Raw genomic sequence first — 19,990 nt, 5'->3', positions numbered from 1 at the left:
CAGCCACGTTGCTACCGTGAAACAATAAATGCTCAGATAAAAGCTGAAAGCTGATTGGCTGAAGATGGCAGAAAGGAAGGGGGAAAAGGGGCATAGGTCTTCTTGGAGCCCTTAAACCAACCCTGGGACTGCCCCTTTCTTTGAACTTAACTTGTTGAGCTAACATAAACATCCTCAAGGCTTGAGCCACTTTTACTAGGGTTTTTTATTGTTTCTACCCAAAACACTCTGACGTGGAATTCAGACTGTCCTTCCAGACCCAGGCCACATGACATCTTTTTCCACGGAGCCTTCCTTAAGCACTCGAGCCCCACTGGACCCCTCTTTCTCTTTGGCCTTCGGTACCCTATGCGTCCCGCCATCAGTCGTGAGTTCTCTCGCACTACCCAGTCTCATTTTCCTCCTCCTAGGGCATCACTGGAATTCCTCCCAGGGCCCAGAGCAACAGAGCTGAGACTTTGCAGGTTCGACATGTATGGCTTTGACTCTTCATGGGCATCCAAGTAGGTCCACCATATAGAGTTATTTGCAGTATGCCCGAAGGACAAACTGGAACCTGTTCTGTAGGGCTGATCCACAGGAATTTTTATCACTCAGCCAGGAAGAGCACGGCTGAGACCCCCAGCCTTTGCTGCCCACCTTGACTTTGATCCCTACATGTGATGGTGCCGGCATTTGTGCAGCTGGGCTCAAATCTCTCAGCAACGCCAGCTGGCCCAGTTCAGAGCCCAACTTCTCCAGGAAGCCTTCCTAGACCTTCCCTCCAAGCACATGATGTTCCCATGCCCAGCTACCACGGATCCCCCAGCCCTGAACTCCCATAGGACTGTACTTGTACTTGGATGAGCTTCATTTAGTTAGGTTCGTTTGGTTATTCGGTGCATATTTATTAAGCACCTCCTGTAAGGGGCTATTTTAAGCCCAGGGGACAGATACAGCAGTGCATGAAAGAAGCCTGGGTCCTGCCCTCACGGTGGGTGTTGTCTAGAGAGGAGAGAGACGGCAGATGGGCCATAGGTCAGAAGACGCACGTGCTATAATGGGATGGCGTGCCGTCAGGGGGACAGGAAGAGTGGGGGCAGTGGGGGTGGTTGGTATTTTCAATAGGGTTTTGGGGGGAGACTTCCCTGGTAAGTGGTGGTAGGAGCCCTGGGGGTAACAGGAAGGGTGTTCCAGGCAGAGGGGGTGGTGAGCAAGGAGGCCAGTGTGGCTGGTGTGCAGGGAGAGAGCAGGAGGGGGGCACGTCGGGTCCAATCAGCAGCGCCCCACAGGTTATAGTGAGTGTTTCAGCTTTGGCTCTGAGTGACATGGGAGGCACTGGAGGCTTTGGACTTGACCCGACTCTCCTTTAAAAGAGCTCTCAGCGGGGGCGCCTGGGTGGCTCAGTCTGACGCTTGATTTCGGCTCAGGTCGTGGTCTCACAGTTCACGAGACTGAGCCCCGTGTTGGGCTCTGCGTTGACCGCACGGTGCCTGCTTGGGATTCTCTCTCCCTCTCTCTCTGCCCCTCCCCTGCTCGAGTTCCCTCTCTCTCAACATAAATAAATAAACTTAAAAAGATTAAAAAGAGCTCTCAGCAGGGTGTCCGATGGTGACAGAGGGTGGTGCCAGGGGCAGGAGCTGTGGCCATGGGGGCGATTAGAAGTCCTCGGAGGGCAGGGTGGTGTGGCTGCAAGGCACAGGGGCACTGATGCTGCATAACCTGCCTTTGAATCTTGGTCCCATCATTTCGTGGTGACTTCGCCTCTCTGTGCCTTAGTTTCCTCACATGTAAAGTGGGTGGGGATGAGAGGACCACAGAGTCAGTGTGAAGGTTAGATGGCTTAATATGGAAGGTGTTTAGGATAGTGCCTGGGACGCAGCGTGTGTGATACGTGTGACCTGTTATGTAAAGGTGAACCGGCCAGACCTGCTACGTTAGTCAGGATCTCTGGAGAAACAGAACCAAGATGGGGGACACACACACACACACACACACACACACACACACACAGAAACTGTTATGTATATAAAAGGAAACTTATTTTGAACAGTTGGCTCATGTGACTACAGAAGGCTGAGAATTCCCACGGTCTGCTGTCTGCCAGGGACCCAGGAAAGCCAGTGATGTGACTCCGTCCGCATCTGAAAGTTCTGAGGGCAGAAGAGAGGACATGGGAGGTCCAAGATCAAGCAGGGAGGAAGGAAAAAAGGGACAAATCCCTCCTTTCTCTGCCTTTTGTTCTTTTTTTAAAAAAGTTTATTTATTTATTTTGGGAGAAAGAGAGCGTGTGCACGAGCAAGGGAGGGACAGAGAGAGAGGGAGAGAGAATCCCAAGCAGGCTCTACGCTCAGCATGGAGCCTGACGCGGGGCTCGATCCCTCCAACTGCGAGATCATGACCAACTGAGCCACCCAGGCGCCCCTCTCCACCTTTTGCTCTATTTGGTCCCTCAACAGTTTGGATGCTGCTACTCCCAGAAAGAATGCTGAATCTGGACACCCTGTGGCTGGTCAAGCGGACACATAACATGAACGAGCACACTTGCTAATAATTCAGTGGGATTCAAAAAAGGGTCAAGGACGAGTCCAAAGTTTTAGTCCTTTCAGCTAGAAGAACGGCAAGGGTCACGTATGGCGGTGGGAAGGCTGTGCAAGGTGAGCTGCAGACAGGTCTGGGGTGTCTGTTGTGCATCAGGTGAAGGGGAGATGCCCAGGGGGCAGCATCGGAGTCGGCGGTTCACAGGAGAGGTTCGACACCGCCTGGGGATGGTCCGTGGCTCATTTAGTCCGTGGCACCGTTTCCCGAGGTGGTGCCGTATGTCACCAGTCTTACCTGCATCTTATAAACCGAGCAGGCTCTTCCAGCAGTGAGAAGTTTGACTCGGTCTCAGTCTACTCCTCTCTTGGCTGTAACAAGAGGGGTTTCCAAGAGCTTCCGGTCCAAGCACAGCCCAAGGCCGGGTTCCCAGACAGATGCTGGACTGCCTGTGGCTTGGCAGCAAGAGACAGGGAGGGGCTTGCCCTTGTGGGGAGGGGCCCAGAGACAGACCTTGCTTCTGTTCCTCTTTGAGGCCTGAGTCTCTGAGCTTTATCCTGATTCCTGGAACACCAGCCCCTTAGGAAGCCCCAGGGGTCTTACCTTTCAGCATCTGGTCCCTGGATGCTCCAAATGATAATCTCCCTCCCTTCTTTCCTTTCCTTTCCTTTCCTTTCCTTTCCTTTCCTTTCCTTTCCTTTCCTTTCCTTTCCTTTCCTTTCCTTTCCCTTTCCTTTCCTTTCCTTCCCTTCCCTTCCCTTCCCTTCCCTTCCCTTCCCTTCCCTTCCCTTCCCTTCCCTTTCTTTCCTCTCCTCTCCTCTCCTCTCCTCTCCTCTCCTCTCCTCTCCTCCCCTCCCCTCCCCTCCCCTCCCCTCCCCTCTCCTCTCCTCCTTCCCTCCTTTCTTTTTCTTTCTTTCTTTCTTTCTTTCTTTCTTTCTTTCTTTCTTTCTTTCTTTCTTTCTTTCTCTTTCTTTCTTTCTTTCTTTCTTTCTTTCTTTCTTTCTTTCTTTCTTTCTTCTGGAATCAGCCTTAAAAGAGGACAATAAGCAGTTTTTAATCTGTCATCTCTCCATCTGTCCATTCAGCCACCCATCCATCCATCTATCTCTATCTGCCTAGCTGTTCATTTTAGGGAGAATTTGGGTATAAAATACATTATAGGACCTTAGTTTTGGGGAGACCTCCAGGTTTGTGAAATTCAGACTCTATTTTGCTGATGAAAAACACGAGGCGCAGCAAGGAAATGACTCACGTAGGGTAACGTGGCTCATTATAATCAGTGCGGGTCCTAGACCTCTGGTCTCCTGGCTCCCACTGCCTCTTTTGTGGCTCCGATCGCATTAATCCCAGCCATGCTGGCGAGCCTGGCGTGGGGCTGGGGTCCATCCCAGAGGGTCCTTCTGAGGCCCGAGGGAGCCCACCACAACTGAGCCTGCCCTGGGGGTGCTGTGCCCTCTGCTGCCCTCACACCTCCTCCGGTTTCAGCCCACGCAACGCTCCCTGCCAGGGGCGAGTTGGCTGTTGAGTATCAACTCTCCGGTGGGTTGATTCTAGGGTGTCATGGTAAGAAGAGCTACCACCTGTAGACTATTTACCACGTGCCAGACATTGCACTTGGCAGTCTTGGTCAAGGTCGGGACGCCATTGTCTGCCCAAAGGTCTCAGCCACCAAGTGGTGCAGTTGCTGGTCTAACCGGGGTGGAAGCCTCCCTGTGTGCCCGGGAAGGGCACCGGATAAGAGTCTCGAGGGTCTGAGCCCTCTGGCCAGCCGTGTGACCTTGGCCCACTCTGATTGCACTTCCTTGCTTGTTGTGGATGTACCAGTACTGACCCTCCCCTCCTCGTGGAGCACCGTGTGCTTTAAAGTGCCGCGTGCGTGGGAAATGATGCCACCCCGTAGCTAGGTGCTTCTCTCGATGGGTGTGCAGCTAGTGTCCTGCCTCCACCTCCCTCCTCACCGCCGAGGGAGACATGTGCCAAGGAGCCATTCCAGGTCCAGGGCTGGGCTATGTGCTGTGTGTGTGTGGATGGCTGTTGGGAGCTGTGAGATCCTCTTTGATGTGAAGGCTGGAGGATCAGACGAGGATCCTGCTCTACTGAGCCAGGACCGGTGTCCCAGACAGTCGTGTCTTTGTGAGCTCTGCCCTGGGGGATCCGCCCACAGAAACCTGTCAACTCAGGACTGCCTCTTGAGGGGAAGGCAGCCTTCAGGAGAAGGAGAACAATGAGCTTGTCATGTTCAGGACAGAGCAAAGTCTGGGCCAGGCTGGCACTGGGTGATCTGGAGGCAGACTGAGGAGCCCTGTTAGTGCTTGAGAAAGTAACAGCCTCCAGGCTGGCAGGGGTGGGAGCCTCTGGAATGTGCGGGAAGGGTGTTGTCTTCGGAGACTGTGTGATCAAGTCCCCACCTACTTCTCTCATCCTGTGCCACCTTGTCCTTTGCCCCCCGCTTTCCAGCCCACACTGGCTGTGCTTCATCCTGCCTCAGGGCCTTTGCACACACAGAATCCCTTGCCTGAGATTTTAATTTTTCAAATACGCAGAAAGACATAGAACACAATTATTTGATCAATTGGGTTCCCATCTCTGAACAAATATTAACATTTTGTTACTTGTGCTTCAGAACCCTTTCTTTTGTTATTGCAGTAAAAAAAAACCATAACAAATTTGTCGTCTTAACCATTTTTAAGTGTACAGATAAGGAGTGTTAAGTATATTTACAGTGTTGTACAACAGACCTCGAGAACTTTTTTGGCTTATAAAGCTAAAACCCTATACCCACTAAACTTTAAAAAATGTGGGACGCTTCACAAATTTGCATTTATTCTCTGCTCATCTTCTCCATATCTTTACAATTTTAGTGTAGGTGCTGCCGAAGCCAGCATAAACCACTTGCTTTTTAACCATTCATGTTGAAAATTCAAAAGGCAGGGAAGGGTGTGCAATGATCTCTTCTGTCCTTCAAGCACCTTGACCCTGTTAGAGACCTCTGGTGTTATGGTTTCTGGAGTGTGCTTTCTGAGCTGTTCTGTGTATCACACATGTGTGTGTATATGCTAGCATCAAATATTTATTAATCAAAGTTCTGCCCCTTGCCTTTTGTATAAAAAAAAAAACCCACCTTTTAATTTTATAACAGTGTCAGATTTACAGCAAAGTTGCAAGGACAGCACAGAGTTCCTGTACAGCCTTCACCCAGTTTTTCCTGTTGTTAATGTCTCAACATGAGCAGGATCCGTTTCCCACCACTAAGGAACCGGCACTGGGACACCACTGTTTCCTCAAGTCCACGGTTTATCCTAACTCACTAGTTCTCCCCTGAAGTCCATTTCCTGTCTTCACAGGCCATCCAGCGTGCCACCTTATGTTCAGTGTGTCATGTCTCCCCGCCCTCCGCTGGTCTGTGACAGCTTCTCGGATTTTCCCTGTCTTTGATGACCTTGACAGGCTTGAAGAGTATCGGTTAGCTATTTCGTAGACTGTCCTCAATTTGGGATTGTCTGATTTTTTTCCATAGCTAGACGGGGGTTATGGGTTTGGGGGAGGAAGACCACAGAGGTGAAGTGTGCTTCTTGTCACCTATCAGGAGGCATGTGTTAGCAACGTGACTTTTCACTGTGATGCTGGCCTTGACCATTTGGTTAAGGTCGTGTTTCTAGGTTCTCCACTGTATGGTTACTTCCTCTGACCCCTTTTAATGTTCTTTGGAAAGAAGTTGAGATGTGCAACCCACACTTAAGGAAGGCACTGTTAATAAACTTCACCTCTTTGAGGTGGGGGAGTATCTCTGTAAATTCTTTGGAATTCTTTTGCATGGGAAGTTTGTCTCTTCTCTCCTATTTATTATTTTTTAAATTCGATCATTTATTTGTATCCGTATAGACACATGGATATTTATTTTATACTTTGGGTTATAATCCAAAAAATTGCAGGTGTGTGTGTGTGTGTGTGTGTGTGTGTGTGGAGAAGATGAGGTTTAGGGAAGGAAACTAGTAGTTTCTTTCTTTTTTTTTAATTAAGATGAAATTCATACAATATAAAAGGAATCATTTAAAAGTGAGCAATTCAGTGGCATTTCGTATATTTATAATGTTACGCAATGTTTGTCTAGTTGCAAAAGTATTTTCCTCATCCCCCAAGGAAACCTCTTGCCCGGTAAGCATTTACTTTTCATGCCCCCTCCCCCCTCCCCTGGCAACCACCCAGCTTTCTGTCTCTATGGGCTTACTTTTTCTGGATATTTCATATAAATCGAGCCACACACTATGAGTATGTGGTTTTTTGTGTCCTGTTTTTTTCCCCACCTCATATATTTGAGGTTCACCCATGCTATAACGTGCTTCATTTCCCTTTTATGTCTGAATAATATTCCATTGTATGTATACACTACAATTTGTTTATCTATTCACCCATTGCTGGACATTTGGGCTGTTTTCCAAATGGCCTTTGGCTATTTTGAGTACTGTTGCTATGAACATGCATGTGCATTTATTTATTTGCAATTCTTTTGGGTACCTACTCAGTGGAAGTGGAATTGTTGGGCTCTATGCTACCATTTTAAGGACTGCCAGGCTGTTTTCCGAACTGGCTGCACCACTTTACGTTCCCATCAGCCGTGCGTGAGTGTCCCAATTTCCCCACGTCCTTGGCCAAACTTGTTATTTTCCAGCAGAAAGAATTATAGCTGTTCTAGAGGGTGTAAAATGGTATCTCACCGTGGTTTTGATTTGCATTTCCCTAATTGTTTATGACGTTGAGCATCTTTTCATGTGTTTGTTGGCCATTTACGTTATCTTCTTTTTTTTTTTTTTTCCCAGACAAATGGGAGGAGGTAAGGAAGATTCTGTTTATGCATTTCAGCTTTGTTAAGGTATTTTATATATACACACCCACATATATTACATACATAATTGTCAGGTATTTAGCATGTATATCATGGTGATTTGTTATATGTATACACTGTGAAAGGATCACCCCCCCGTCTAGTTCATTAATACATCTATCACTTCATATATATACATATATATATATGTATATATATGTATATATATGAGAACATTTAAATTCTACTCTCTCAGCAACTTCAATTATACAATACGCTGTTACCAAATATAGTCACTACATTTTACATTAGATCTTCAGAACTTATTTATCTTGTAGCTGAAAGTTTGTACCCTTTTACCAACCTCTCCCTATTTCCCCTACCCCCCCGCCCCTGGTAACCATTTTTCTCCTCTGTTTCTATGAGTTTAACATTTTTGCGGGGGGATTCCACTGATAAATGATACCACATAGTATCTGTATTTCTCTGGCTTCTTTCACCTAGCATCATGTCCTCAAGGTAAATCCATATTGTCCAAAATGGGCAAGATTTGTTTCTTTCCCATGGCTGAATAACATTCCATGGTTTGTGTTTGTATGTATGTATGTATCTCTATCTCTATATCACATCTTTGTTCATTTATTCATTGGTCAACACTTAAGTTGTTTCCATACCTTGGCTATTGTGACTAATACTGCAATGAACATGGAGGTGCACATGTCTCTTTGATTTCCTGTTTTCATTTCCTTTGAATATATACCCGAAGCAGGATTGCTGGACCATAGGTTGTTCTATTTGTAATTTTTATTTTTTTTTTCAACATTTTTTTTTTTTTTTTTATTTTTGGGACAGAGAGAGACAGAGCATGAATGGAGGAGGGGCAGAGAGAGAGGGAGACACAGAATCGGAAACAGGCTCCAGGCTCCGAGCCGTCAGCCCAGAGCCCGACGCGGGGCTCGAACTCACGGACCGCGAGATCGTGACCTGGCTGAAGTCGGACGCTCAACCGACTGCGCCACCCAGGCGCCCCTCTATTTGTAATTTTTAAAGGACCCTCCATAATGTTTTCCATGGTGGCTGCACCAATTTATATTCCTACCAACAGGTGCACAAGGGTTCCCTTTTCTCTGCATCCTCACCAACATGTGTTATCACTTGTTTTTTTGATGATAGCCATTCTAACAGCTGTGAAGTGATAGATTATTGTGGTTTTGATTCACATTTCCCTGATGATCAGTGATCCTAACCACCTTTTCATGTGCTTCGTGGCCATTTGTATGTCTTCTTTGGAAAAATATTTGTTGTGTATCTTCTCTTTATAAATGTCTACTCAAGTACTTTGCCCATTTTTTTTCAATATATGAAATTTATTGTCAAATTGGTTTCCATACAACACCCAGTGCTCATCCCAAAAGGTGCCCTCCTCAATACCCATCACCCACCCTCCCCTCCCTTCCACCCCCCATCAACCCTCAGTTTGTTCTAAGTTTTTAAGAATCTCTTATGCTTTGGCTCTCTCCCACTCTAACCTCTTTTTTTTTCCTTCCCCTCCCCCATGGGTTTCTGTTAAGTTTCTCAGGATCCACATAAGAGTGAAAACATATGGTATCTGTCTTTCTCTGTATCTTTGCCCATTTTTAAATTGGGTTGTCTTTTTGTTGTTGGTTTGCAAGAGTGAGTTCTTTCTTTCTTTCTTTCTTTCTTTCTTTCTTTCGAGAGCGTGCATGCATGAATTGGGTAGGGGCAGAGAGAGTGGGGAGAGAGAGAATCCCAAGCAGGCTCTGGATTGTCAGCGTGGAGCCTGATGCGGGGCTTGAACTCATGAATTGCAAGATCATGACCTGAGCCAAGATCAAGAGTTCCTTAACTGACTGAGCCACCCAGGCACCCTCCAAGAGTTCTCTACCTGTTCTGGATACTAGATCCTTAACAGGTATCTAATTTGCAATTATTTTATCCCATTCTATCGGTTGTCTTTTCACTCTTGATAATGTCCTTTGATGCACAAAAGTTTTTAATTTGATGAAGTCCAATTTATTTATTTTATTTTTGCTGCTTATACTTTCAGTCTCTAAGAATCCATTGTCAAGTCCAAGATCCTGAAATTTTACCTCTATGTTTTCTCTTAAGAGTTTTATGATTTTAGCTCTTATATTCAAATTATTGATCCATTTTGAGTTAAGTTTTGTGTATGGTGTGAGGTAGGGTCCAACTTCATTCTACAGCGTGCAGATAACCTATAAATAAACTTGAATTAAAAAAAAATTTTTTTAAAGACCTCAAAGTTGCAAGAATAGTACAAAATAATTTTTCTTGAATCATTTGAGAGTGAATTGCCAACATGGTACCCTATTATACCTCTGATACTTCAGTGTGTATTTCCTACAAAATAAGTTCCTATGAGATGGTTCTATAGAACCACAATACGACCATCAAAATCAGGACGTTAACATGGATCTGTTACTACTGCCTAATCTTTAGACTCCATTAAAGTTTTTCTGGTTGTCGCCATAATATCCTTTGTAGTAAAGGAGACAATTCAGAGTCACTAGATGCCCAGTGTCTTTAGTCTCCTTCAGCCTGGAACAATTCCATAGTGTTTATTTAGCTTTCATAATCTTGACACTTTTGAAGATTACAGGCCAGTGATGTCATAGCTTAGTTTTGTCTGATGTCTCCTCAAGATTAGATTCAGGTTTGCATCTTTGGCAGGAATATCACAGAAGTCACTCCGTGGCTCTTCTCAGTGCATCCTATCAGGTGGTGTGAGTTCAAGTTGTCTCATACCCAATGAAATTCACTTTGAGCCCTTGATTAAGATGGTGTCTGTTAGCCTTCTCCACTGCCAAGTTGGTCTTTTTCTCCTCGTAATTAATAAGTATTTTGTGGGGAGTACTTGAATAATGTACATATCATAATTATCATCAAAATTTCAATTTATTTATTTATTAATTGAATATAACAATTTCCCATTTTATTAATGGGTCAGAATCTGTTTTTATTATTTTTATAGACTTTAATTTTTAGAGCCATTTTAGATTCACAGCAAAGTTGAATGGGAGGTATAGAGAATACCCATATAGCCCTGCCCCTACATACACATATACTGCCTCCCTGACTAAAATCAAAACCACACTGGTACGTTTGTTACAACTGATGAACCTACACTGACATCATTATCACCCTTTATTATTTTGGAAGTTTTGCCTTTTCTAGTATGTCATTTGATTGGAATCATACGGCATGTAGCCATTTTAAAAGGCTTTTTAATGTTTATTATTTATTTTTGAAAGAGAGAGAAAGAAAGAGAGAGAGACAGAGTACAGGAAGGGGAAGGTTAGAGAGAGGAAGACAAAGAATTCAAAGCAGGCTCCAGGCTCCAAGATGTCAGCACAGAGCCTGACGCGGGGCTCAAACCCACGAGCTGTGAGATCATGACCTGAGCCAAAGTCAGATGCTTAACTGACTGAGCCACCCGGGCGCCCTTGTTGCCTTTTTAGATCGGCTTATTTCACTTAGTGGAATGCATTTAAGATTCCTCCATGACTTTTCATGGCTTCATAGCTCATGTATTTTTAGTGCCAAATAATAGCTCGTTGTCTGGATATACCACAGTTTGTTTATCCATTCACTTACTGAAGAATATCTTTGTTGCTTCCAAGTTTTGGCAGTTATGGATAAAGTTGCTATAAACATCTATGTTCAGGTTTTTGTGTAGACAAAAGTTTTAAATTCATTTGAGTAAATACTAGGAAGGCTGATTGCTGGATCCCATGGTAGAAGTGTGTTTACTTTTGTAGGAAACTGCCCAAGTGTCTTCCAAAGTGGCTGTACCACTTTGCATTCCCACCAGTAACGAATGAGAGTTCCTGTTGCTTCACGTCCTCGTCAGCATTTGCTGGTGTTAGTATTTTGGATTTTGGCTGTTTGAATAGATGTGTTGTGGTATTTTCTTTTAATTTATATTTTTCTAATGATGTGTGATGTTAAGCATCTTTTCATGTGCTTATTTGTCATCTGTATATCTTTCTTTTTGTTCAGGTCTTTTGTCTATTTTGTCATCAGTTTTTTTTTTTTTTTTTCTCTTCTTCTTGTTGGGTTTCAAGAGTTCTTTGTATATTTTGGGTACTGGGCCTTTATCAGATGGGTATTTTGCAAAGATTTTCTCCCAGTGTGTAGCTTGCCTTCTTGTTTTCTTGCTGGTGTGTCCTCCAGAGCAGAAGTTTTTAATGCTAATGAAATTCACTTGTCAACTATACCTTTTATGGAATCATGCCGGAACCTAAGGTCAACTAGATTTAATCCTATGTTATCTTCCAGAAGTTTTATAGTTTTGAATTTTATATTTAGGTGTGTGATACAGTTTAAGTTAACTTTTGTGAAGGATGTAAAGTCTGTGTCTAGATTAGTTGTTTTTTTTTTTTTTGCATGTGAATGTACAGTTGTTCCATCATCATTTGTTGAAAAGACCGTATTTGCTCCATCATATTGCCTTTGCTTTTGTGTCAAACAGAAGCTGACTGTATTTATGTGGGTCTATATCTGGGCTCTATATTCTGTTCCATTGATTTATTCTTTTGCCAATACCACACTGTCCAGATCACTGTAGATTTATAGTAAGTCTTGAAGTTGGGTGGTTTCAGTCCTCTAGCTTTATTCTTCTCCTTCAATATTATTCTCTTTCTCATAGCCACAAAATAACTTGCTGAGATTTTAATTGGGATTGCATTGACTCTAAAGATCAAGTTGGAAATAACGGAGATCTTGACAATATGAGTCTTCCTATCCATGAACATGGAATACCTACCTCTCTTAGTATTAGTTCTTTGATTTCTTTCATCAGCATTTTCTGTTATCCCTCATATAGATATTGTATATTTTGTTAGATTAAACCTAAGTATTTCATTTTGGGGGGATGCTAATGTAAATTATATATTACTTTTAATTTCAAATTCCATTTGTTCATTGCTGGTATATAGGAAATGAGTGACTTTTGTATATTCAGCTTGTATCTTGCATCCTTACTGTGATTGCTTCTTAATTCCAAGAGTTTTTTTTTTTAAGACTTTATATTTTAGAGCAGTTTAGGTTTATAATACAATTGAGAAAAAGGTACAGAGATCTCTCATATCCTCCCTGACCATTTGCATGCACAGCCTCTTGCATTACCAACATCACTCACCAGAATGGTACTTTAAAAAGTTTGTTATTAGTGCTTATTTATTTTTGAGAGAGAGAGAGAGAGAGAGAGAGAGAGAGAGAGAGAGAGAGACAGAGCATGAGCAGGGGAGGGGCAGAGAGAGAGGGAGACATCAAATCTGAAGCAGGCTCCCGTCTCTGAGCTGTCAGCACAGAGCTTTATGTGAGACTTGAACTAACCAACAGTGAGATCATGACCCGAGTTGAAGTCCGATGCTTAACCTACTGAGCCACCCAGGTGCCCCGGTACTTTTTTTTTTTTTTAAACTGAGGATGAACCTATATTGACATCATAATCACTCAGAGTCCATAGTTTATTTTAGGGTTTGCTCTTGGTGTTATACACTCTATGGGTTTGGACAACTGTCCAATGGCACATATTCATCATTATAATATCATACCGAGTAGTTTCATTGCCCTAAATATCCTCTGTGTTTTGCCTATTCACCCCACCCCCACCTCAGCAATCACTGATCTTTTTGTTGTCTCCATAGTTTTGCCTTTTCCAGGATATCATATAGTTGGAACCATAGAGTATGTAGCCTTTTCAGATTGGCTTCTTTCACGTAGTAATATACATTTAAAGTTTCTCCATGTCTTCTCATGGCTCGATAGCTTATTGCTTTTTAGTGCAGAATAATAGTCCATTGTCTGGATGTACCACAGTTTGATTATCCACTCACCTACTGAAGGATACCTTGGCTACTTCCAAATTGCAGTAGTAATTAATAAAGCTGCAGTTCCAGGAGTTTTTCCTTTTTTCCTTTAGATTTTCTACATAGACAATGATGTTGTTTGTGAACAAAAACAGATTTGTTTCTTCCTTCCCAATCTTTATGCCTTTTTCTTTCTTCTTCTTTTTATTGCATTCACTAATACTTCCAGTATAATGCTGAAAATTTGTATGAGTGGGGACATCCTCGTCTTTACATGATTTTAGTGGGAAAATTTCTCACTATTAAGTATAATGTAAGCTGTAGGTTTTTTGTAGATGTTATTTATCAAGTTGAAGAAGTTCCTCTGTATTCCTAGTTTGCTGAGGCTTTTTATCATGATTAGGTGTTGGATTTTGTCAAATGCTTTCCCACCATCTATTGGTAGATCATGTGATTTTTCTTCTTTAGCTTGTTTATGAGATATTAATGTTATTATTTATTTTGATACTCAACTTGTCCTTAATTTATCAGGCGGGAGCCCCTTCATACTGCTTTCTGTTCTTATGGTATATCCTCATTTATCTTTGAGTGATTCTTTAAAGTCTAACACAAAAAGATGTTCCGGGCTCATCTCGTACTTTCCCTACCCCGGTCCTGGAAACAGCAATTTCCCCAAGGATCTCTAGTAATTTTTAGTGTGGAATGTATCTAGAAACCCAAGATCTGGGCTCTGGGTGTGTTCATTGTTATGCCGGGTGGGGTGATGGCAGGTGCTCCCACACATATTGTTATATTTCTGTTTCTTTCACTCTAGTCAGGACTGTCCTGCTGTGCAGACATCCTTTTCATTTTACCACTCTGCCTTTGGCCACACTCCTGTGGGAGTGTTGTCTCTAACACCCTGGTGCTGGACCATTCCCACCCCCGTGTGACCAGCCCCTTACCTTGCTGGGGCTCAACATCTGTTCAGGATCACCTCTTTGGGCTCTGACACCCCACATTAGACCACTCTCTACCTGTTGTGACTCTCCAACTCCACCCTTGCCTGGCCTTGCCTTACCTAGTGGCTCTTGGCTAAAGTGTTCAGAAAGGAAAGAGAAAGGTAGAGAACAGAGAGAGGAAGAAGAGGAGGTAATGGGTGAATTTTTTAATTAAAGCATAAAATGCCTACACAACAGTGCACAAATGATAGGCCTGAAGTTCAGTGATTATTTACAGAGTGAACACATCCTTGCAACCACCACCCAGATGGTTTACATACTAAGGGATCATTCCAGCTTCTGTGTGGAGAACAGATGTGAAGGGAGTCAAGAGTGGACACAGGAAGATTTGTTGCATGTTGATTTCCAGGTGAGAGATCACAGGATCTTAGACCAGGGAGGATGTGGTGAAGGGTGAGAAGTGGCTGGATTCAAGATTTGTTTTGAAGGAAGAGCTCACAGAATTTGCTCCTAGATTAAATGTGGAGCATGGAGGAGGACAGGAGTCAAGGATGGTGCAAGGATTTTGACCTGAGACCTACGTGAATGGATAAAGCACCATTTGCCAAGAGGGGGAAGTCCCAGGGAAGTCCTCCCTTATCCTGAGAAATATCAAATGTTCTCATTTGGACACATTATAGTTGAGATGCCAATTAGACATCCAAGTGTGGGGGTTCGACAGGCTGCTGGGGTTTCCAGACAGTAGTTCTGGTTGGAGATATCAATATGAAGATCTTCAGTAGACAGATGACATTTAAAGGTGTGGATTGGTGGCTCAGTTGATTGAGGATCCAACTCTTGATTTCAGCTCAGGTTGTGATCATTCACGAGATTGAGCCCTATCCCCATTTTGTGCTCCCGCCCCCCCCCCCCCCCACTCCGTCCCTGCGTGCTGGGCGTGGAGCTTGCTTGGGATTCTTTCTCTCTCTCCCTCTGCCCTTCCCCTACTCACACCCGCACTATCTCTGTCTCTTAAAAAAAAAAAGTGTAGATTGGGTGAGATCACCCAGAAATGAACACAGGTGGAAAAGGGATCTAAGAGATCGCTTAGCCTTGGAGCATCTGAGAGTTGGCAGAAGAGTCACCAGAGTAGCCTGAGGATGTCAGATGCCTCATCTATAAAATGGGTATAATACCTCTTTGGCGGGATCATTAAGGATTGACTGATCATTAAGGATTATGTTAAAGACCCTAATGGGTAGCTAATATTGACCTTTCCATTCCCTGCTCTCCCCAAAACTAGCCTTCTCCTCTTACCATTGTCCTGAGACTCTCCTATCTCCTTACTTCCTTTTTGTGTCTCTCCCAATTTCTCTTATCTCAGCCTCCCAACACACTCAGTGAAGGGAACTTGACCCCTCTTTCCTCCTTTCAGTGAGGACTGACTTGCAAAACTCCTCTCTGTGAGCTAATATCACTTTCTGCCTTTTTCCCCATCACCTGTCATCCTGTTTAAGAAAAGTAAATTTTTACCATTATTTTTGAAATTCTTTGTGTGCCACCCTCACTTCTCAGAGGTAGTTTAACCAGCTGATTGTGTTTCTAAGAATAAATACTATCTCCTTTTTGAACTTTTAAGCTTTATAAAAATGGAATCTTGTGTTCTTCTGTGACTTGCTTTGAGTATTCAGCATTTTACTCCTGAAATACAGCTGGGTAGCTGCAGGTAGTTGTAATTCATTTATTAATTCATTAAATAAGCAGTTTATTTATGCATTCTACAGTTCATCGGCTTTCTGGTTGTCTCCAGATTTTGCCATTACAAGCAGTGCCGCTAAGAGCATTTTGTCTGTCCTCTGTGGTGCAGGTACAAGAGTTTTTTAGAGCAGGGATATTCTAGGTATACTCTAGGAGTGGAGTTGCTGCTTCAAGGGAATGCACATTGTCAACTTTTCTATAGATGGAACCTTGTTTTTCAAAGGGCTTGTACCAATTCACACTACTAACAGTTGTATATGTGTTTCCTTCATGATCAGGAATCAAACAGAGGTGTTTTATGACCATCTGTATTCAGTGTGGTAGTGTTTCACAATCTTTGTTTAGTATGAGTAGGTTTTTTGATTTTGAAAATGGGGTAACACATTATAGTTTTAATTTGAATTTCCTGAATACTAACGAGGTTGGATGTCATTACATGTTTCATGAGTCATCTGGTTTCCTCTTCTGTGAAGTGCTTTTTTAAATCTTTTGTCTGTTGGATTGTTTCATCTTTTACTTCTTAGTTTGTAGAAGTTCTCTATGTAAATTCTGACTATGGATGGCAAATGTCTTTTCCTAGTTCATGCCTTGTTTGTTCATTGTCTTTATGATGTGCTTTGATGAAAGCTCTTATTTTAATGTTATTAAATTTACTATTCTTTTCCTTTATGGTAAGTTCTTTTTTTGTCTTAAGAAGTCTTTCGCCTGTCACAAAGCTCTTAACATTAATTTCTTTTGTCTACTAAAAAGTTTTATACATCTTTAATCAACCTAGAGCTGGTTTCAGTGTATGGTGTGATGTAAGGATTCATTCCCCTGTCCCATATGTATAACCAAGTGTCCCAGCAGCAATTATTGAAGAGCCCACCCTTTTCTCATTGGTCTACAATGCCAAGTTGGTCATAACTCATATGTTGATATATGCGTGGGTCTATTTCTAGGCTGTCTATTTCCATCGATTTCCCATTCATTTTGTCTATCCTCACGCCAATATTTCATTGTCTTAATAACAAATAGCTTTAAAATGATTTTGAGTATCTTTAAAGATAAGTCTTCATTTTGTTCTTCTCTTGCATGAAATAAGTTGGGAAATGTTCCTTCTTTTCCATTATCCTGGAATAGTTTATGTGATTTTGGAAATACTTATTTTAAAGATTTTGTTGATAAAACCATCTGTGTTGATCTTCCCTTTCTGGGAGTTTTTATTGAAGCGAAATTCCTTAGTGGTTTTAGAGTTATTCAGAGTTTCTATTTCTTCCCAAGTCAGTTTTGGTAAGCTAGATTTTTTTTTCCCTTGGAATTTGTCTGACTCATGTAAGCATTCACATTTTTTGGCATATAATTGTTTATAGTATCTGCTTATTATCATTTTAAACCTCCACAGCATCGGTAGTTACACCCTCCTTTCTATTATTCTTTGTGCTTTTCTTCTTTTTGATTTTTATAAATTTTATCAAAATTTCTTTCCATTTTTTAATCTTGTTTCTCTTTCAGCATTAGTTTTGTCACAAGTTTGAATTTTAAATAATCTCAAACTTACCCAAGGTTGTAAGAATAGTACAGTGAATGCATACTTTCTTTACTTAGCGTCACAAAGTATTAACAGTTTGCCACATCTAAACTCTCTCTCTTTCTCTCATTGTGGTTTTCAGAACAATTTTAGAGTAAGTTAGAGACATCATGACACTTTACCCTGAAACAATTAAGCACGTATTTCTTGAGAACGAGGACATTCTCCTATGTAATCTCAATACAATGATCACACTCAGAAGATTTAACATTGATATAATACTTTTATTAATCTACAGCCATAATCAAATTTCCCCATTGTCACAATACTTAAATTTATAGCTGTTTTATCTCTTTTAAATATAAGATTCAATAAAATATTGTGCATTGCACTAGAAAGGACATTTAGTTGTCCCATCTCTTTACTTTAATCTGTAACGGTTCACCAGCCTTTAAAGAAAAACCCTTTTATGACATTGTCATTTTTGAAGGGTTTATAACAATTATAGAATATTCCTTTGCAGGCAGAATAAGGTCTCCCAAAGATGTCCATATCCTAATCTCTGAGAGCTGTGACTATGTTACCTTATACGGCCAAAGAGACTTTGGAGATGTGATTAAGGGATCTTGAGATGGTCAGAGTATCCTAGATTATCAGGTGGGCCCAAACTAATTACATTTGTCCTTAAAAGTTGGAGAACCTTTACTGGCTGAGTCCAAATGACATGAGGTGGAAGAAGAAGGAGGAGAGATGCAAAGTGTGAGAGAGATTTGATCTGCTATTGTTGGCTTCCAAGATGGAGGCAGGGGGTATGGGTCAAGGAATGTGGGAAGTGGTCCTAAACTGCAAACGATCGTAAGGTGACAGCTAGCAAGGAAATAGGGATCTCAGTCTTACAACAACAAGGAACTGAATTCTACCAACAGACTGAGCAAGGAGGTGGACCTGTCCAGGAGCTTCTGAAAAGGAATGCAGTCCTGCCGAACCGTGTTTCAGTCCAGTGAGACCCAGGTCAGATTACTGACCTGCTGAACTACAAAATAAGAAATCTGTGTTGTGTTAAGCCATAGCAAACTTAATTTGGGGGCACCTGGGTGGCTCAGTCAGTTAAGTGTCAGATCTTGATTTCAGCTCAGGTCACCATCTCACGGTTCGTGAGTTCAAGCCCCACGTCGGGTTCTGAGCTGCCTGCTTAGGATTCTCTCTCTCTCTTCCTCTGTCTGTCCCTCCTCTGCTCATTCATTCTCTCTCTCTCTCAAAATAGATAAATAAGCTTTAAAAAAAGACAACTTAATTTGGATTTGTTTGATTGCTTCTTCATGATTAGATTCAAGTTTATTCGTCTTTTCAAATAATCAATTTTTGGGTTTATTGATCTTCTAAAATGTATGTTCTCTATTTCATTAAACTCTATTTTTATTGTTTCCTTCATTGTACTGTCTTGGAAGTTACTTAAGTAGAATATTTAACTCCTTCATTCTTTGCAATATAACCATTTAAGGCTATAGATTTCCTTCTCGAAATCCTTATAGCTGTATCCCACAAGTTAAAAAAAAATTTTTTTTAATGTTTATTTTTGAGAGAGAGAGACAGAATTTGAGTGGGAGAGGGACAGAGAGAGGGAGACACAGGATCCGAAGCAGGCTCCAGGCTCTGAGCTGTCAACACAGAGACTGACGTGGGGCTTAAACTCACGAACTATGAGATCACAACCTGAGCTGAAGTTGGCATTTAACTGACTGAACCACCCAGGCTCCCCTATCCCACAAGTTTTGATATGAAATATTTTCATTATCATTCAATTCTAAATATTTTCTAATTTCCATTGTGATTCCTATTTTGCTCCATGAGTCATTTAGAAATGGTTTTACAACCAACAAAACTAAAAGGCCGCCTATGGAATGGAAGAAGATACTTGCAAATGACATATCTGATAGAGGGTTAGTATCCAAAATCTATAAAGAACTTATCAAACTCAATACCCAAAAGGCAAATAATCCAGTTAATAAATGCACAGAAGACATGAATAGACATTTTTCTTTCAAAAAATTTTTTAACATTTTAATCACTTTTAAGAGACAGAGAGAGACAGAACACGAGTGGGGGGGGGGGGCAGAGACAGAGGGAGACACACAACCTGAAAGAGGCTCCAGGCTCCGAGCTGTCAGCACAGAGCCTGATGTGGGGCTCGAACCCACGAACCGTGAGATCATGACACGAGTTGAGTCGGATGCTCAACCGATTGAGCCACCCAGGTGCTCCGAATAGACATTTTTCCCAAAAAATACATCCAGATGGCTAATGAACACATGAAAATATGCTTCACCAAGGAAATACAAATCAAAACCATGATGAAATACCGCCTCACACCTGTCAGGATAGCCAAAATTATCAACAATAGCCAAGCTATGGAAAGAGCCCACATGTCCATTGAATGATGAATGGATAAAGAATATGTCAACACAATGAAATATTACTCAGCTATCAAAAAGAATGAAATCTTGGGGCACCTGAGTGGCCCAATCAGTTAAGCATCCGACTTCAGCTCAGGTCATGATCTCGTGGTTCACGAGTTTGAGCCCCCCATCCAGGGGGTGCTGTGCTGACA

Source organism: Panthera tigris, chromosome C1, assembly GCF_018350195.1.
Source record: "Panthera tigris isolate Pti1 chromosome C1, P.tigris_Pti1_mat1.1, whole genome shotgun sequence".
NCBI classification, from domain to species: domain Eukaryota; kingdom Metazoa; phylum Chordata; class Mammalia; order Carnivora; family Felidae; genus Panthera; species Panthera tigris.
The sequence above is the reverse complement of the archived record's forward strand: the minus strand, read 5'-3'. Positions refer to the sequence as shown.